This window comes from Pristiophorus japonicus, unplaced genomic scaffold (genome assembly GCF_044704955.1).
Source record: "Pristiophorus japonicus isolate sPriJap1 unplaced genomic scaffold, sPriJap1.hap1 HAP1_SCAFFOLD_45, whole genome shotgun sequence".
Classification (NCBI taxonomy): domain Eukaryota; kingdom Metazoa; phylum Chordata; class Chondrichthyes; family Pristiophoridae; genus Pristiophorus; species Pristiophorus japonicus.
In genome coordinates this window covers 907,432-928,739 of record NW_027254352.1, presented here as the reverse complement: position 1 = coordinate 928,739, position 21,308 = coordinate 907,432, and the positions used below count along the sequence as shown (strand labels likewise).

The window sequence follows — 21,308 nt, the reverse complement described above, 5'->3', positions numbered from 1 at the left end:
AAGCGCGCCATCAAGATGCATTCCAATTAAAGAAGAATAGAGACAAACTTCACCCACAACTGAAGGAGACGAAAGCAGCCATTACAGAAGCCAAGAAATATTTGGTAAAGCAGATGGTGCACAACTGTGTTCGTGATAGCAAAAACTTTTCCAGCTAAGTCAGGGGTCATAAGACCGTTAAAGATGATTTTCACATCAGTCTACACTCCTGTGCATGGTACTTAGATTCCAGCTGTGGGAATTGATATCGACAATAATATCAGCAATATTAAAATAGAAAGAGATTGTCATACAGTCATCGAATAGCACCGCACAGAAGGAGACTATTCTGCATTGGAGTATGTGCCAGCTATTTCGACGAGCAATCCGTTTAGTCCCACCTCCCCATTCCACATATCCCTGCAATTTCTTCTCCTTCGAGTCCCTTTTGAAGGCTACTATTGAATCTGTATCCACCAACCTAACAGGTAGTGCATTACAAATCCTAACCACTCATGAGTAAAACATTTTTCCTTATGTTATCTCTGATTCTTTTGCCAATCACCTTAAATCTGTGTCCTCTGGTTGTCGACCCTTCAGCCATTGGAAAACGTGTCTCGCTATTTAATCCATCTGAACCCTTTGTGATGTTAAGCACCTCACTTAAATCTCCACTTGGGCTTCCCTGCTCTTCCAACAACCTCAGGGGTATTTTCTGTGGTGGAACTGACCCAATATCCTCAGACTTGGTGTGGGCCACATTCAACAATAGTTGTTAAAAATAAATAGATGAAGATAGACTATATCGGTACTTACTTACATTTAGATTTTATTTCCTGCTATTGCTACTCACGATTCCTGCCACTTTTGAGCTTGAATAATTGCATCAATATTTAGAGCAAATGACTGGGCTGAGGCCTGCCTTGGATGAAAACACGAGCACCCCTTGTAACCACAGAACCTGTGCCCCAACCACTGACGCTGTGTGAAGAAGTTTCTCCTGATCAATGTTCTCAATGTCTGACATTTAATCCTATATCCGTGGCTCGTTGTGCTGACCCATCAACCATTAGAAACAGCTCGTTTCTATTAACCCCATCCCCTCTTGCATTCAGTTAAACATTGCTCTCATATCGTCCAGTAATATGTATTGAATATTAGATGGATGAGTCCTAACAGAACGGACACAAAAATCAGAATAGGCCTGAGAATGAGTCATTGAGTTTTCTGGTCAGAAATGCACTTTTCGGGTTGGACTTCCTGTAGTTCTGATCGGTATACATCCACGACTAGCTGCCTCAGAGATTATTAGCGTTAAACAACAAGCAGCAAACAATCTCTGCTGCTCACACCTTGTAAGCACCATCTATGGGTCTCCACAGTGACAAAGAAAACTGCAATAGGGCAAAAGAGGAGCCCATCCTTGCCCGCGCAATCGGCATGCAAACTCGATAATCTTTACCCTTCAAAGAAAGTAAATCACTCAAAGCGGGTTTCTCAGACTCCGCAAACACACAGCGCGTGTTTCCCAGGCCCCGCCCCCACACAGCGCGGGTTTCCCAGGCCACGCCCCCGCACAGCGCGAGCATCGCAGGCCCCGCCCCCACACACACAGCAAGCATCCCAGGACCCGACCCCACTCTGCGCAGGTTCCTCAGGCCCCGCCCGACAGAGCGCGGGTTCCCCAGGTCCCGCCCCCACACAGAGGGGGTTTCCCAGACCCCGACCCCAAACAGCGCTTGTTCCCTAGGCCCCGACCCCTCAATCAGCGCGTGTTCTCTCGACCCTTCCACTGTCTGCTGGAATGGGGCAGTAACTCCACGTTTTCTTCTTATTTATCGTGGAAGGGACAGTCCAGTTTATCTTGCAGTGTTGAACGACTTCACTAGCCGCTCTCCCATTAACAGACGCACCCTTCTCTACTGTGCAGTTATTGTAAAGCTCTCTATTTAACGGACCTGAGCCTTTCTAACATGTCTGTTTTTTGATGATCTATTTAACTTGCTCGTTAATTTTCAAAGACTTCAAAACTTTGCAGTATGTCGAAGTTCTCGTTTAAAGATGGAGTGGTACTTCTTTCTAAATATTCTTTTATAACCCTCTTCCGCCGCCGCCCTCCACTATAGCTCACTCTGCACTACTGATTCGGAGGGTCCCAAGTTCAATCCTTCATCTGTGCTGTTCTTTGATATCTGTCAAGGCAGCAGTTCAGGGCTATAAGTAGCCTCAGTTCCACTGGGCCAACTAAGAGTAAAATCAACCACATCCCATGCTCTTGATAGCGACCAAGTGAGCTCAATTGGGAAGTTAGCGATGTGAATTGAGGGCAGGATTGGAATTTACTGTGATGCCTACCACAGTGCAAATCCTGATGACTCTCAGTGTGGCGGCTGATGGTGAGGCACGCAAGTAAAGGTAAAGAGTGTGGAATTTAACCGGCAAGATACAGCAACATCTGCAGAGAAGGGGAGAAACAAAATCCATGAAGGTGCAATTAATATTGCTTGTAATAATGGTGGAGGGAGCGTGTATTTAATGTGAAACCTCACACTCACCGAGCAGGATCCTAATGCACTGTGAACCCCCATTAAATGGTGTAAATTGTTATTTTGGGAAACCCCAAACATAGCAGGCAATTATGCTGATACATTGAGAATCCCCATACACATCTGCCAGGATCCCAATATAGTTTGAAAACCCACACACACCTGGCATGATCCTGATACACAGTGCAAATCCATAGACATCGAGGAACCTGACACACTGTCCAGACAAGATTCGGGCCCAGGATCGTGTATCAAAAAGTGTGAGATTAGCCACTCTCTATCACAGTTTGAATCCACTTGTTGTCACGTAAAGGAACAGGTATATAGAGCTGATATTACTGACAGTATCTGTGCTGATTATAGAGCTGATATTACTGACAATATCGGTGCTGATGTTAGAGCAGAAATTACTGACAGTATCTGTGCTGATTATGGAGCTCATATTAGGAACAGTATCTGCACTGATTATAGAGCTGATATTACAGACAATATTTTTGCTGATTATGGAGCGATATTACTGAAAATATCTGCACTGATTATGGAGCTCATATTACTCACAGTATCTGTACTGGTTATGGAGCAGATATTACTGACAATATCGGTGCAAATTAAGGAGCTCATGTTACGAAAAGTATCTGTGCTGATTATGGAGAAGACATTGCAGACAATATCTGCGCTGTATATGGAGCTGATATTACTGACAGTATCTGAGCCGATTATGGAGCTGATATTACTGACAATATCGGTACTTATTATGGTGCTGATATTACTGACAATATCGGTGCTGATTATGGTGCTGATATTACTGACAATATCTGTACTGATTATAGAGCGGACATTACAGTCATTATCTGTACTGATTATGGAACTGATATCACTGACAGTATCTGTACTGATTATAGAGCTGACATTACAGTCAATTCCTGTACTGATTATGAAGCTGATATCACTGGCAGTATCTGCAATGATTATAGAGCTGATATTACTGACAGTATGTGTACTGATTATGGAGCTGATATTACTGACATTATCTGTACTGATTATGGAGCTGGTATTACTGAGAGTATCTATACTGATTATGGAGCTGATATTACTGACATTATCTGTACTGATTATGGAGCTGATATTACTGACAGTATCTGTACTGATTATGGAGCTGATATTACTGACAGTATCTGTACTGATTATGGAGTTGATATTACAGACAGTATCCGTACTGATTATGGAGTTGATATTACAGACAATATTTGTGTTCAATATGGATCGATATTACTGAAAATATCTGTACTGATTATGGAGCTCAAATTACTCACAGTATCTGTACTGGTTATGGAGCAGATATTACGACAAAATCGGTGCTGATTAGAGAGCAGATATTACTGACAGTAACTGTGCTGATTATGGAGCTCATATTACGAACGGTATCTGTGCTGATTATGGAGCAGATATTAACGACAATATTTGTGCTGATTAAGGAACGATATTACTGACAATATCTGCACTGATTATGGAGCTGATATTACTGACAATATCTGTACTGATTATACAGCTGACTTTACAGTCAATACCTGCAATAATTATGGAGCTGATATCAATGACAGTATCTGTACTGATTATAGAGCTGACATTACAGTTAAATCCTGTACTGATTATGAAGCTGATATTACTGACAGTATCGGCACTGATTATAGAGCTGATATTACTGACAATATCTGTGCTGATTATGCTGCAAATATTATTGATAGTATCTGTGCTGATTATAGACCTGATATTACTGACAGTATCTGTGCTGATTATGCTGCTAATATTACTGACAGTATCTGTGCTGATTATGGAGCTGATATACTGACAGTATCTGTACTGATTATGGAGCTGATATTACTGACAGTATCTGTACTGATTATAGACCTGATATTACTGACAATATCTGTGCTGATTATGCTGCTAATATTATTGACAGTATCTGTGATGATTATAGAGCTGATATTACTGACAGTATCTGTGCTGATTATGTTGCTAATATTACTGACAGTATCTGTGCTGATTATGGAGCTGATATACTGACAGTATCTGTACTGATTATGGAGCTGATATTACTGACAGTATCTGTACTGATTATGGAGCTCATATTACTGATAGTATCTGTACTGATTATGGAGCTGATATTATTGACAGTATCTGTACTGATACTGGAGCTGATATTTCGGACAGTATCGGTGCTGATATTACGGACAATATCTGTGCTGATTATGGAGCTGATATTACTCACAGTATCTGTACTGATTATAGAGCTTATATTACTGACAGTATCTGTGCTGTTTATGGATCTGATATTACTGATGTGTCTGCACTGATTATGCAGCTCATATTACTGACAGTATCTATGCTGATTCTGGAGCTGCTAATATTGACAGTATCTGTGCTGATTATGGATCTGATATTACTGACAGTGTCTCTGCTGTTTATATAGCTGATATTATTGACAGTACCTGAGCTGAATATAGAGCTGATATTATTGACAGTATCTCTACTGATTATAGAGCTAATATTATGACTGTATCTGTGCTGAGTAAGGAGCTGATATTACTGACACTATTTGTACTGATTATGGAGCTGATATTACTGACAGTGTCTGTGCTGATTTTCGACCTGATATTACTGAAAGTATCTGTGCTGATTGTAGAGCTGATATTACTGACAGTATTTGTACTGATTATGGTGCTGATATTACTGAAAGTATGTGTACTAGTAATGGAGCTGATATTACTGACAATTTCTGTACTGATTATGTATCTGATATTACTGACAATGTCTATTCTCTTTTTGTAGGAATATAGATCTGCCAAACCGGCCCCTCGTTCAGCCATGTTTCTTTAATGGCGAAAATGTCGTACCCTCATGTGTCTCCCACTGCTCTTTAGCTCATCCATCTTATTCGCTATACTCCTTACATTAAAGTATATACCATTCATCACCGCGACACCTCCTTGCTTACTACATACTAAGCTCTGTTTCCTCTGTCTTACAAATTCGCTTTCTAGATTCTGTCTATCCAATTTATGCTTTACTTCCATTACTTTTGAATTCATTCTCGGGTTCCCATCACCCTGCCAAGCTAGTTTAAACTCTCCCCATGTCAGCAGCAAAACTCCCCATGAGATATTGGTCCCTGCGCTGTTGAGATGCAACCCTTCAGGATTGTAAAAGTCACATCTCTACCAGAAGCGGTCCCAATGCCTCAAGAATTTAAAGCCCTCCCTCCTACACCAAAATTTCAGCCACGTGTTGATCCTCTCTATCCTTCTTTTCTTATACTCATTAGCACGTGGCACCGATAGTAACCCAGAGATTACTACAGAGGCCCGCTCTCTACCCATAAACATTGAAATCAGATCCAATTGACTTAGCCTCTCCCCTAGGCTACACATCACTTGCCTCAACACTGGGCTGTTGGAGCATCTCTGGACAGGCCCCCCTCACGCACTGCCTGGCCCCAGTAATGGCGGGGTGACCAGTACACATACTATTAGCGGGGTGTGGAAGTCTAAGTGTACAGGAACCACTGCATTCAGACTGAAATCCGCCTTTGTCTTTCTCGCTAAACTAGAGGTGAACAAGGCGGGCCCAGGCACGCTGGCGCTTGTGAAAACCGGGATCAGTGAAAAATGGACAGGCGGAATTCCCTGATCCGTGTACGTTTGTCGCTGTTCAGTTCGTTCTATTCCATGGTCTTCTCTCTGAAATGTTTGTTCCATAGATCAGTTTTACCTCCGCCGCCGGGGCTGCAGTCGGTGTAAACCTCCAACTTTCGTTACCTGAATGATTTCGGTCCGCGTATTTTCTCTCCAAACCCCAACCAGGTCCCGGAACACTTCCATCGGGCAGAGTTTTGAAAACGGACCAGCGCCCGACAGGTAACAGATTATGCCCGAAGTTTAATTCTCTGATGCGGAGCCAAGCTGGATCTCAGCGGGTCCCTGTGACGCTTCACTCATTCTGCATCCGGGCAGTAAGTGGCCAGTGATGGCAAAATTTGGTCATCGAATGAATTATTTGTTTAACGCCTTTTTATATACTTAATAAAGATCGTTCCTGTAAGGTTGTTGTCTCCGGTGCTTGAGCTTATTCCGGGTGAAGTGAGTAATTCGTTGTCCGAGGAGTAACAAATGAGCCTGGGCGGGAGTCGGATGATCTCTGGCTTGGATCGTCTTGCAATCGGTGGTGCAGCAACAGATTTCGGCAATGTGCACTACTGGGCTCATGTGAATATTTCTGCTCCTTCCTTTCATGCCTCTTCCTTTCCTTCTGCATTGGACCCATTAGGCCGCTCCTCCTGTTCACGAGCTTGCCCCACTGACCAATGGAAGCACAGCCGTTTCAGCAGTTGAATGTGCTGATTCCAGCACGGTCAGTGTTCCATATTCACTGAGCAGACTGAACCTCTCGAGCTGTTGGCAACTTCCTTTAAACCTCAGTAACTGAGGCGGCGTTATCTCAGTGCTTCGCCCCTCCTTATATACATCTACATATTGTACCTCGATGGCATCATGCAAAAGAAAATGGGCTGCATTTAACCGATCCTATGACGGCCGACGCACAGTGTACGCTGTCGCAAGCGCCCTTGTGGGATTTCGGCATATGGATGTGGGGGGAAAAAGAAACCCCAGGACTTGTGATATGTCCAGTTTCACCATGACTGATCACATCCATCTGCTGTAAATTCCCTTTCGATGCTGCAGGATTGGGCTATTTGCTCTACTACTACCCACAGAACACCCAGTAAAAACTTGTACTTGGTAAAAGCAGTAAGGTCATTTAGCAGCATAATGGTTTGTAAAATATTGTGAGCGATTTTTAAATAATCACTTCAATTTGAAACTTCTCGTCAATTTGTCCTGATTAAAAATGCCTAGTTTTATTTTTCAATTTTATTTTTAATTTTGAAACTATTTTAGTCTGAATAACTTTTTAAGGTAATTTCCAATATGCTTGTACGGATTAAAGAATCCCCCTTTCTCATTGGTTGTCCTGACTCCCGTGAGCCCAGGCACACTGGCGAACTGCATGCGCTCCTGGGATGCATGAAGTTTTACGCAGCCGCACGCCTGCAGGCCCAGGACCGCAAAGGGCTGGAGCTATCAGGTAAGTTGGTACCTTTCTTGTGGTTGAGGTTTGAGCGTGCGGCAAGAATCCGACTGAAATTGCCAGGCCATTATCAGAAGATTGCAGCTTCGAATCCTGTCACGCTCGTTTAGCTCCGTGTAATTTTGTATTCTCTGTTCTGAATTGTCCCAAACCGATTGTTTGACAGTACTCGCCTGAAGTAACAGAAGGTCATTTGCTTAGAGATACTCGCCCAGGTTACCAGCAGAATATTATCATGTCAGGCAGTACTGGTAGCACAAATACCCTGCATGAGGAAATTCTAAACTTAGAACTCGAGGAGATCTCTCTCCATGAACTAGACCCTCGGAGTCGATCTTAGAGGCACCCGACCATAAAAGCCCTCAGCAATGACACACATGCGAGTAAAAATAAATGATATCTATAGTGGCTGGAGAACCCAAATAACTCTTGAACTGGCTGACACAAATGCTGAGAACACCCTTTAAACAGCCGTGGCCGAGGTTTGTTCGCCACTCCAGACGTTCCAGCATCTGTGGGCTGCGCTCTGTGACCTCTGCACAAGATAAAGCGGGAGCATTCAAGTAAGATGCTCAACAAACTGAGTCAATCTTCCTAGAGAACTGCGAACAGTGACATCGCCCGCATGGAGCGGCTGCACACCATGACACTACAATCACGGTCGAGCGTCAAAAGACGGTCGGGACACTCGACAGAACTCCAGGACATCGTCCTCAAGTCAGACTACACTGATCAATGCTCGAGCTGACGTCGCTGCTGCCACGAAGAACGCAGTCTTTGTGGAGGTCATAGAAGGACAAATGGGCGAGAGGAAAGTGGCAGAAGTCCAGGCCGAGGTGACCCTCAAGTTACTTCAAGCCAGGAAATGCACCGCTGTACAGCAAGCAAGGGTAGAGGAGATGGAGCGAGCCGGGCAAGAAACACGGAGGCCTTGTGTCCAAACCTCACCGGAACAGATCTAAAATGACCATGCCTCGCACTTTCGACATCTCACAGCCAGGTCTTCTCACTCTGCCACTGCATTCCGACTTCAGCCCGCAGCCCTGATCATTGAGCCAGCCGGAGCGGTGTGAAGAGCTGTCCCACCAGCCACTGGCGTAGCACCAAACTACTCGAGCCTCCGTCATGTCGAGCCGGCAACCAACATGCAGGAGCCAACACTCGACCTAACAATGGCATTGCCAACACTCGTCAGCGCCAGCCTTCACATGTGCCCGATTTTACGCTCCCCATCATATCATGTTTCAGCCATGGTGCCACACATTTGAAGCCATGGCAGACCAGCCACGCAGAAACTTGCTTTTCTCATCAAGTATACAAAGGGCACGTTCAAACAATTGGTACAGGTTCCAACACTGGTACGGTGCGGACTCTGAAAAGGCCTACAAGGAAGTGTGCAAGGAAATGGAGAGTTTTGGCAACAAGTTGAGGATTACGACATCCTTTCTGCGGAAACTTGTCGAGCTTTTGAAGTTCAAGGCGGATGAAGCCACAAGCTGCCCGAACTTGCTGAATTATGCACAAATCGCAGCACAGATGGATGACTTGTCCGAATTCTGGCTGCTCAACTATCCCCACGATCTTCGCCCAACACTCACAACTCCATACCGACTTATGCAACGCATGGAGGGAGCATTTATCGGAGCATAAGACTGATACTGGCAGCTACTCCTTTCACCTAAGTTGCCTAAATTTCTTACAGTAAGCCAGACACCAGTGACAGCGACCTTGTATGCAGTTAACCTCGTAGACAGACTGAAAAGATGACCATCCTTCTCCGACAAAGAAATTCCACGGAACGACTGGCCACTTGCACGTGCCTCTGGGTCCTACCCCACGAGGGCAGAAGGGTACGTAAGGTGGAGGTCACGGTTGGAAGTGATGGCACGTGTCATACCTAATACGAGACTGAACTCCCACATACAGATGACACCCGCCTAAAAGCCAACTCATGCACTAAGAGGAACTGAACTCTGGGTAAGCATTTTTAATCATTGTTTTTGACGGAGTGTATTGCTTGGAGTGAGTTTAATTCTTGTCATGAAGTATTCCAGCCATAGGATGGCATTTTCCCAATTGAACGGAAAAGAGTAGAGAAAGAAAAAACAGAGGAAACCAGCAGCCACAGAGTAAACAAGCATCCATTTTAGCTCATTGTGTAATTTTAGTTGAGAACGAACCTCCTGCTTTATTAGACCTACCCAGAAGTAGTGATGTAAGAAGCTTCTCATTCAATTGTTCTGTGATGTATGGTAAATTAAATAACTTTTCGACCACTGCTTTTATTTGGTTGTTAATATTACAAGAATGTTAGATCTGTATTTTATTCTTTATCACAAGTTTTCACACATTATAAAAGGATTTGGATTCTGAAGCTCTGACCTTCGGCCACATGTCTCGGTGTAGAGTTGAACCCAGCTGGAGAATCAGAGCTATGCTCGCGTTCGGCTAAATTCTGACAGAAACCGGTACAAGAACCCCCTAAGTTTCATGTTAATCACGCCCTCTCCTAATTCCCCATGCATTTTGAATCTCCTGTTTCTTTTGCTCCCAATTACTTTGTTTATGGAACCATTATCCCCATGTTTCTGGATCTCATAAGTCCCCTGTTGCTGGATCTAATTCCCCTGTTTCTTGATCCAATTCACCTGTTGCTGTGGCTGAAAAGTCCTCTGCTCCTGGACCACCTCATTCCTCCTCTTTCTGGAGCGAATTAACATATTTCTGGACATAAATCCTCTCTTTCTGGAGTTCATAATTCTTGTGTTTCTGGAGGATCTACTTCCCCAGTTTTTGGTAATTCCGATGTTTCTGGAGCTAATTCCTCTGTTTCTGGAATTAATTCCTGTAATTAAGGAAATCCCATTCCCCGTTTCTGAGGCTAATTTCTCTGCTCCTGAAGCTTCAACGTACCAACAGTTCCCTACATTTTCACGTGATTGTTCGTCATCTTGTCACCAGTTTTTAGTTGCATTAGTTTATTATCAGCCTGCTTACTGTAGATATGAGTAATGGGAGCTCAGCTCCTTTATTCAAAATCCAGAGTGTTGATACAACATGCCAGGCCTGCTTATATGTAGTGCTCCCAAGGGATGCAGGGATCACTTGAGACTCCAACAGCTATGCCTTCTGGTGGTGGTATGGTACAAGTTACTTAGTTTGTATGCAAAACAAGGTATTCTTGTTGCAGGGTAATTAGCAGAACACACTTTAAATAGCCTATTCGGAGCTCCTAATATCGCGAAAATATCAGCCACATCAAAAGAACAATTAGCTGCTCCATAAACATCCGAACTTTGGAGCTCCAAAAACGTCATTTGGGTGCTCCATAAAAAAGGGAATTCGCTTCAGAAACAGGGGCCCTTGTAACTCCAGGAAGAGGCGAATTACCTCCAGATACAGCGGTATAGTCTCCATAAACAGGCGTCTTAGCTTGAGAAAGTACAGAATTGCTCCAGAAAAATAGGAATTGGGATGTCCACAAACCGCGATAGTAGGAGGCCCAGAAAATGGAGAATTAGCTCCAAGAACAGGGGAATTAGGATCAGCAGAAACAGCATCAGATCCAGGAATGCGTGAATTAGCTCCGGAACAAATGAATTCACTCCAGTAACAGGGGAATTTGAAGCTCCAGCAACAGGAGAATTAGGTCAAGGACAAGGGAATTAGCTGCAGGAATTGTGCAATTATGAAATACAGAAACAGGGCAACTAGCTCCAGGAACGTGATTTTACATAGAAAATAGGTGCAACAGTAGGCCATTCGACTCTTCGAGCCTGCAGCACCATTCAGTAAGATCATGGCTGATCATTCACCTCAGAACTCATGTCCTGCTTTCTCTCCATACCCCTTGACTGTCTTATCCGCAAGGGCCATATCTAACTCTCTCTTGACTATATCTAATGAATTGTCCTCAACAACTTTCTGTGGCAGGGAATTTCACAGGGTAATAACTCTCTGACTGAAGAAGTTTCTCCTCATCTCGGTCCTAAATGGCATACCCCTTATCCTTAGACTGTGATCCCTTGTTCTGGACTTCCCCAGTATCGGGAACATTCTTCCTGCCTCTGACCTGTCCACTCCCATCAGAATTTTATATATTTCGATGAGATACCCTCTCATTCTTAAACTCCAATGAATACAGGCGCCGTCGATCCAGTCTATCTTCACATGTCAGTCCTGCCATCCCGTGAATCAGTCTGGTGAACCTTCGCTGCACTCCCTCAATATCAAGAACGTCCGTCCTTAGATTAGAAGACCAAAACTGAACGCAATATTCCAGGTGAAGCCTCACCAAGGCCCTGTACAACTGCACTAAGACTTCCCTGCTCATATTCTCAAATCCTCTAGCCATGAAGGCCATTTGCCTGCTTCACCGCGTGCTGTACCTGCATGCCAACCTTCAATGACCATGAAAACCAGATCTCGTAACACCTCCCCTTTTCCTAATCTGTCACCATTCAGGTGATATTCTGCATTACTGTTTTTTCCAACAAAGTGGATAACCTCACATTTATCCACATTTTACTGTATCTGCCATGCATTTGCCCACTCACCTAACCTATCCATGTCAGCCTGCAACCTCTTGGCATCCTCCTCACAGCTCACACCGCCACCCAGCTTAGTACCATCTGTAAACTTGAAGATATTACACTCAATTCCTTCATCTAAATCATTTATGTATATTGTAAATAGCTGGAGTTCCAGCACTGAACCCTGTGACACTACACTTGTCACTGTCTACCATTTTGAAAAGGACACATTTATTCCGACTCTCTGCTTCCTGTTTACCATACAGTTCTATATCCACTTCAATACCTTACTCCCAAGAAATGTGCTTTAATTTTGCATACTAATCTTTTGTGTGGGACCATGTCAAAAGCCTTTCTGAAAATCAAAATACACCACATCCACTGGTTCTCCCGTGTACACTCTACTAGTTACGTCCTCAAAATTCTAGAAGACTTGTCAAGCATGATTCCATTTCATAAATCCATGCTGACTTAGACCGATCCTGTCACTTCTTTCCAAATGCGCTGCTATTACATCTTTCGTAATTGATTTCAGCATTTTCCTCACTGCCGATGTCAGGCTAACCGGTCTATAATTTCACGTTTTCTCTCTCCCTCCTTTTTTAAGAAGTTGTCTTACATTAGCGACCCTCCAGTCCATAGGAACTGATCCAGAGACGATCGACGTTTGGACAATGATCACTAATGCTTCCACTATTTCTAGGGCCACTTCCTTAATTATTCTGGCATGCAGACTATCAGGCCCTGGGGATTTATCGGCCTTCAATCCTATCACTTTCTCAAACAATATCCTGACTAATAACGATTTCCTTCAGTTCCTCCTTCTCACTAGACGCTCGTTCCCCAATATTTCCAGAAGGATATTTTTGTCTTCCTTCGTGAAGACAGAACATAAAATATTTGTTCAATTCGTCTGCCATTTCTTTGTTCATTATAAATGCACCTGATTCTGACCGCAAGGGACCTTAATTTGTCTTCACTAGTCTTTTACACTTCTCATATCATCTATAGAATTTTTCGCAGTCAGTTTTTATGTTCCGCACAAGCTTCCTCTCATATGTTCTATTTCCACCCCCCTCCCTACTAATGTTCTCTGCTGAATTCTAAATTACTCCCAGTCCTCAGGTTTGCTGCATTTTCTGGGCAATTTATGTGCCTCTTCCTTGGATTTAACACTATCCCTAATTTGCCTTGTTAGCCACGGTTGAGCAACATCCCTCGTTTTATTTTTACTCCAGACAGGGATGTACAATTGTTGAAGTTCCTCCATGCGATCTTATAATATCTGCAAATGCCTATCCACCTTCAACCCTTTATGTACCATTCGCCACTTTATTTTAGCCAATTCACGTCTCATACCATCGAATTTACCTTTCGTTATGTTCAGGACCCTCGTCTCTCAATTAACTATCTCTCTCCATCTTAACGAATAATTTTAACATATTATGGTCACTCTTCCCGAAGGGGCCTCACACAACAAGATTGCTAATTAGTCCTTTCTCATTACACATCACCCAGTCTAGGATGACCAGCCCTCTAGTTGGTTCCTCGACATATTGGTCTAGAAATACATCCGTAATACACTCCAGGAAATCCTCCTTAACCGTATTGTTACCAGTTTGGCTAGCCCAATCCATATGTAGATTAAAGGCGCCCATGATAACTGCTGCAATTTTATTGCACGCATCCCTAATTGCTTGTGTGATGTTGTCCCCAAACTCACTACTACTCTTTCGACGTCGTACACAACGTCCACTAGAGTTTTCTGCCCCTTGGTATTCCGCATCTCTACTCATACAGATTCCACATAATCCAATCTAATATCCTTCCTTACTGTTGCGTTAATTTGCTCTTTAACCAGCAACGCTACCCCACCTCCTTTTCCTTTCTGTCTATCCTTCCCGAATGCTGAATACACCTGGATGTAAAGTTCCTAGCCTTGGTCACCCTGGAGCCATATCTCGCTAATCAAAATTATATCATATTCGTTAATAGCTGCCTGCACAGTGAGTTCATCTACCTTATATGAATACTCCTCGCATTGAGGCACAGAGCCATCAGGCTTGTATTTTTAACACACTTTGTCCCGTTAGAATTTTGCTGCAATGTGGTTGTCTTTAAATTTTACCTTGTTTTTCTCTGCTCTCCCCTTTTACTTTTCTTCTATCTATCTTTGGCTTCTGCGCAAACTTAACTTCCCTCTGTCTCCCTGCATAGGTTCCCACCCCCTTCCATATTAGTTTAAAACCTTCCCAAAAGCACTTACAAACACTCCCCCTAGGATATTGGTTCTGGTCCTGCCCAGGTGCAGACCGTCCCGTTTGTACTGGGCCCACCTCCCCCAGAACCGGTTCCAATATCCCAGGACATTGAGTCGCTCCCTCCTGAACCACTCCTCCTCAAGCCACGCATTCATCTTATCTATCCTACTATCTCTACTCTGACTAACACGTGGCACTGACAGCCATCCTGAGATTACTAACTTTGAGGGCCTATCTTTCAATTTAATTCCTAGTTCCCGACATTCAGCTTGTCGGATCTTATCGCATTTCTTTACCTATATCGTTGGTACCTATATGCAGCATGACAACTGGCTGTTTCCACTCCCCCTGCAGAATTTCCTGCAGCCGCTCTGGAACATCTTTGACCATTGCACCAAGGAGGCAACATACCATCCTGGAGTCTCTGTTGTGACCGCAGAAACGCCTATCTATTCCCCTTACAATAGAACCCCGTACCACTATAGCTCTCCCATTCTTTTTCCTGCTCTCCTTTGCATCAGAGCCAACCACGGTGCCATGAGCTTTGCTGCTGCTACCTTCCCCTGATGAGCCATGCCCCCCAACAATATCCAAAATGGTATATTTGATTTAGATGGAGATGACTCCTGCACTGCCTTCCCATTCATGTTCTGCTTGATGATCCCCCATCCGCTATCTACCAACTCATTAAACGCTCTATTCTCGATATCTTCAGCATTGTGGATGCTCCAGAGTGAATCCATCTACAGCTCCATTGTACTAATGCGGTCTCCAGAAATAGTCAATATAACCTCAGAAACAAGGGGATTTCCTCCTGAAACAGGATATTAACGAGAAATAGTGGATAAAGCGCTAGAAACACGGGGATTGGCTCCAGAAACATGGGAAGTGGGATCTCCGGAGACAAGGTAAGGTAAAAGCAAAATACTGTAGATGCTGGCTACTTGAATAATAACAGAAACTGCTGGAAATCTCAGCAGGTCAGGCAGCATCTGTGCTTAGGAAGCCGAGTTAACGTTTCGGGTCGATGCCACTTAATCAGAACTGGAAAGTGTTGGAAAAGAACAGATTCTTGAATTAAACACTAATACAAAAGCAAAATATTGTGGATGCTAGAGTCTGGAATGAAAACTGAAAATGCTGTAAATCTCAGCAGGTTAGGCAGCATCTGTGGAGAGGAATTAACTAATACAAAAGCAAAATACTGGGGAAGCTGTAATCTGGAACAAGAAGAGAAAATAATGATCCTCCCCTAACCATCTCAATGCTTGTTAAGAATCGGTTCTTCTCCAACACTCTCCAGTTCTGACAAAGTGTCATCGACCAGAAACGTTAACATTGCTTCCTCTCCACAGATGCTGCCTGACCTGCTGAGATTTCCAGCATTTTATGTTTCCACTACAATTGATGTGTCTCCAAACTCTATCTACGTATTAGCTGTCCTGTGCGATCGCTAAGGTTCCTTTTGCACATAATTTGGCAATGGAGGATGAGTAATATAGATTCAAAGATATAACCAAGAAATACATTGACAACAAACAGATGTTCTCCGCAATGCAATTATAAATAAAACTAATGCATTATAATAGACAAACACTAACACAGGGAAGTATATTTATTTATATACCAAAGAACAACTCACAGCTACACGTTTCACGAACACATATACACCACAATTTATTTACAACTATCAGAGATCAAAGACAATTTTACTCGCTGCGGATCCTCAGCAAATGCTGCTGTGCCTGTTTTTAGTGTGCTTTTGCTGGGTGTATGGGAAGATTTTGCCGGGCCGTGGTATATCGGGGTTGCATTTCCCTCCCTCAGAGACTGTGAGATCCGACAGCACGGGAGGAGCGTTTAATTTGTCGCTCAATGCTCTTCTCCAAAATGTGAAGAGACGAGAAACTGGACAGAGTTTCAATAAAAAGTAACCGAAAAAGAGCGAATGAATCTAACAGAATTCATGTTGAAAATTATTATCACGCAATTTCTCAACAGCCCATCCCTCCAGCAATGTCCCGATATGAAACCAGCCTTTCCCCTTAAAATGAAGCGAAGACAAAATAACCAGAAATTGCAGAAACCTAGGATTGAACCAGGAACTTTTAGACCTACTGTCTAACACTCTCCCAAATAAGCTATTTTCATCTGTACAAATGAAAGAAAACACATTTTGAAAAAAACCTAATCCAGGAAGAAATTCCCCAACCACACAGCCATCTCTTCGGGGCAATAGGTCCTGATCAGATCTCGGAACTCAGGTTGTGTTAACGCATAATGAAAATCTTAATGCCCAGGTTATGTTTTCATTGCCCATCGCCCCGGAATCAAACACGGTCCGCGACGGTGACTGCACCGAATCCTCACCACTAGGCCACCAAGGTTAAGAGTCGCGACGCAAGGAGACATTTAATGATATTGATGTTGAATCTCGGTGAGATCAAACTGTCCATGAATCCTCGTCTGGGAAATTCAGAGCTTGGAAATCGCAAATGAACGCTATGCATAGACACACAGTGAGCCAATGTGCAATGTAGGAGTGGCCCAGGCCAAATGAATGCTCAGAATAAGTTATCAGTGCCCATAGTCCAGGCATTCTCTGATTCCAGTCTTGAACACGTTGTGAAGTTTATAATGCTGAATATTTCCACACTGGCAATGCATTGATTGATGATAAGCTCGACTGATGTGCCCCAAAAAGGTACTTGGAAGATTAAAGATAGCCATGATTGGCGACATTTCCAGTGTCAATCAGCAATTGTAGTTCCACTTGTTAACCAAGATCTAGTCATTTACTGCTGACTTTAAAACAGAAGGCAAAGAACTGTATGTTTTAACACTGCAATGAAGGATGCGCTGCTGGTGCTTGAGGCAGCAACACTGTGGAGAGCTGTATATTGATCCGGGACGCATTGCAGTTCGAACAGCCAAAAATACAACGTTTTTTACCCGTGAATCGAACCCAGGTCTGTGCCAGTGAAAACACGGAATGCTATTCACGAGATCACCAGAGAAGCAGCTGCAAATATTTTTGCCAGCAAGCAGACCAACCCAGTCCTTCCTCCTTGCTCCTTCTAAATTCTCATCACATTCGCGCCTGGCAAAACAGTTCGTAACAAATGGCATTTTTATGGAGAACACCAAAGTCATGTCAATGCAACTACATCATTAAGTGCGTGTAGGCGTCCATTGAAATCTATTTCATTCTGTCCTTTTCGCAGTATCTTTCACTTTCATTTGGAGTTTTTGTCCTGAACTGCAGCCTTTTGCCCAGCTCCGGGCGACAGAACCGTTCTGTCTGTCTGTTCTGCTTATAACCATTGACGGTAACAGGTCTCCCGTTCATCGGTTATCAGCAAACCAAGAAACACATATAAACAGAAAGTTGTGCTCTGCACACCGTCGGCAAAGAAGCAATGGCTGTTATTCCAAATAATTCCCATCCCTTGGGATTCCGTGTGGATTTGTTTCATAATGAAGATTGATTGTAAAAGTTACTAAAAACCGAATATAAATTATGAAAAATTTGGGATGGCCCGTACGGGAATCGGACCCGCGCTCTTGTCTTTATGAATACCACGTCCTAACCGACCACGTTTACCGGCAACAATATGCCCTAGGGCTGCGTGAAAGCCCAGCCTGAGGGGATTGTGTATCCGGCACACACTGGGTGATAGAGTTAATGCACAAGCATTGAACACATCGCATCGCATCAACATTGTTCACTCTTCATATACAAAACTAGGCAGAGTATAAATAGAAAGTAACAAAAAAAGCGCGCGGAATCTAAAAAAAAATCATGTTGAAAATTAGTATCACGCAACCGCAGAACAGCCTATTCCTCAAGCACTGTCTCGATAGAAAACCAGTGTCTCCTCTTAACATGAAGGGAACGCAACATCACCAGATATTACTGAAATCCGGGATTGAACCACAGACCTTTAGATCTATTAGTTATTGCTCTCCCAACTGAGCTATTTCGGCCGAGAGTGAAAATTCCGTGAAAAAGGAGAGAATGAAATGGATTTCAGTGGAAGCCTAGCCGCACTTAACGCTGTGATTGCGCGGACATGTCTTTGGTGTTCTCCACAAAAACTGCCATTTGCTGCGAACAGATTTCCCTGGCGCGAATGTGATGAGAATTTCGAAACAGCAAGGAGGAAAGACTGGGTTGGTCTGCTTGCTGGCACAGACATTTTCAGCAGCTTCCCTGGTGGTCTAGTGGTTAGGATTCGGCGCTTTCACCGCCGCGGCCCGGGTTCGATTCCCGGTCAGGAAACATTGTGTTTGCGGTGCTTCGAAATGCAATGCTGTTCCTGAAGAAACTTGCAGCTCACCTCGCTATTGTTGCCCCAACCATCAGCAGCGTGTCGTGATACAATGGACACTTCTGTTTTAAATCTGCACTAAATGACAAGATCTCGCTCAACAAGTGGAACTCCAATTGCTGATAGACAACGTAAATTTTGCCAATCATGGCTATCTTTAGTCTTCCAGGTACCTATTTGTGCCACAGCACTCGGGCTTATCATCAATCAATGCATTGTCACTGTGGAAATATTCAGCATTTTAAACTTCGCAACGTGTGCAAGACTGGAATCAGGGAATGCCTGGACCATGGGCACTGATAACTTATCCTTGAGCATTCATTTGGCCTGGGCCCCTTCTATATTGAACATTGGCTCACTGCATATCAATGTTTAGCGTTTTCAGGCGATTTCCAAGATCTGAATTTCCCGGCAGAGAATTCATGGAGTTTTTGATCTAACCGAAATTCACCATCACTAACGTTGATTCGCGACTCTTATCTCTCTTCATCATATCACTGCTAAGGACTGAACCTGCTTTAATTTCAATTTGGCTCGGGGTCAGTGCGGCTCAATAGGACTTCGGCCCGTCTCCCTTTCACTACCCATCAGTGCCGAGAACAGAAGAGGGAATTTTGCTGACATGTTATGTTCTGAAACAGTTATAAACTCTCCAGTATATTTCACTGTGTCTTCAGCACTGTGAGATCTAGCCTGGTGTGCAATCTTTGTGTCTTTATGAACACTTCAGCAGAATATTAAATGAACATATGGAACTACAATTGCTGATTGACACTGTATGGTTTGCCAACATTTAAGTGCAGTGTGAGAACAATCAAAATGATCATTATTCTTCCATGTACGTTCATGCGCGGCATCATCCTAACAAACCGAGCTGATCACAGCCCGGCGATTAGTCAATTCATTGCCAGTGCGGAAAAATGCAAATTTTCAACTTAGCAACGTGCCCAATACCGGAATCAGAGAGTGCCTGGATCGTGGGCAATGATAAGTTAACATGAGCATAAAGATTTTCAATATCATTATACATTACATGAACACATCCGGAGCTCATTGCCCCGAAATGAGGACTGAGTGTGCGGGGCAATTCCTTCCGGGGTTTAAGTTTTCTTTCAAAAAGGTGTGAGAAAGTTTTGCTTCGTTTTCTGTCGGGCCGAAATAGCTCAGTTGGGAGAGCGTTAGACTGAAGATCTAAAGGTCCCTGGTTCAATCCCGGGTTTCGGCAATATATGGTGATTTTGCGTTTCCTTCATTTTAAGGGGAGAAGCTGGTTTAATATCGAGACAGTGCTTGAGGGATGGGCTGTTCAGTGGTTGCGTGATACTAATTTTCGACATGATTTTTTTTTAGATTCAGCGCTCTTTTTCTGTTACTTTCTATTTATACTCTGCCCAGTTTTGTATATGAAGAGTGAGCAATGTTTTAGCGATGCGATGTGTTCAATTCTTATGCAGTAACTCGATCACCCAGTGTGTGCCGGATACAAAATCATCTCAGGCTGGGCTTTCACGCAGCCCTGGGGCATTTTGTTGCCGGTTAAATCGGTCGTTTAGGGCGTGGTATTAATAAAGCCAAGAGCGCGGGCCCGATCCCCATATGGGCCATCCCAATTTTTCATAATTTTTATTCGGTGAGTAGTAACATTTACAATCAAATCTTCATAACGAAACAAATCCACACGGAATCCCAAGGGATGGCAATTATTTGGAATAACAGCCATTGCTTCTTTGCCGACGGTGTGCAGAGCACAACTTTCTGTTTATACGTGTTTCTTGCTTTGCTGATAACCGCTGAACTGGAGACCTGTTCCCGTCAATGGTTATAAGCAGAACAGACATTTAGAACGGTTCTGTCGCCCGGAGATGGGCAAAAGGCTGCAGTTCAGGACAAAAGCACCAAATGAAATGTTCACACGGTACCGAGAGTGAAAATTCCCGGAAAACCAGTGTCTCCTCTTAAAATGAAGGGAGCGCAACATCACTCGATATTACTGAAATCCGGGATTGAACCACAGACCTTTAGATCTTTAGTTATTGCTCTCCCAACTGAGCTATTTCGGCCGAGAGTGAAAATTCCGTGAAAAAGGAGAGAATGAAATGGATTTCAGTGGAAGCCTAGCCGCACTTAACGCTGTGATTGCGCGGACATGTCTTTGGTGTTCTCCACAAAAACTGCCATTTGCTGCGAACAGATTTCCCTGGCGCGAATGTGATGAGAATTTCGAAACAGCAAGGAGGAAAGACTGGGTTGGTCTGCTTGCTGGCACAGACATTTTCAGCAGTTCCCCTGGTGGTCTAGTGGTTAGGATTTGGCGCTTTCACCGCCGCGGCCCGGGTTCGATTCCCGGTCAGGGAACATTGTATTTGCGGTGCTTCGAAATGCAATGCTGTTCCTGAACGAACTTGCAGCTCACCTCACTGTTGTTGCCCCTACCCTCAGCAGCGTGTCGTGATACAACAGACACTTCTGTTTTAAAATCTGCACTAAATGACAAGATCTCGCTCAACAAGTGGA

The 21,308-nt window shown here is 43.7% G+C and overlaps 3 non-coding genes and 1 pseudogene across 3 annotated transcripts; 3 read left to right on the top strand and 1 right to left on the bottom strand.

The window, feature by feature from the left end:
* The window catches only part of LOC139251826 (zinc finger protein 271-like), a 315,853-nt pseudogene that overhangs the window by 7,372 nt on the left and 287,173 nt on the right, over window positions 1-21,308 (bottom strand).
* Window positions 18,674-18,745, top strand: trnae-uuc (transfer RNA glutamic acid (anticodon UUC)). The gene has a single exon. It is a non-coding gene; the product is annotated as a tRNA-Glu (tRNA).
* On the top strand, window positions 19,947-20,019 carry trnaf-gaa (transfer RNA phenylalanine (anticodon GAA)). Its single transcript has one exon. It is a non-coding gene; the product is annotated as a tRNA-Phe (tRNA).
* Window positions 21,077-21,149, top strand: trnae-uuc (transfer RNA glutamic acid (anticodon UUC)). The gene has a single exon. It is a non-coding gene; the product is annotated as a tRNA-Glu (tRNA).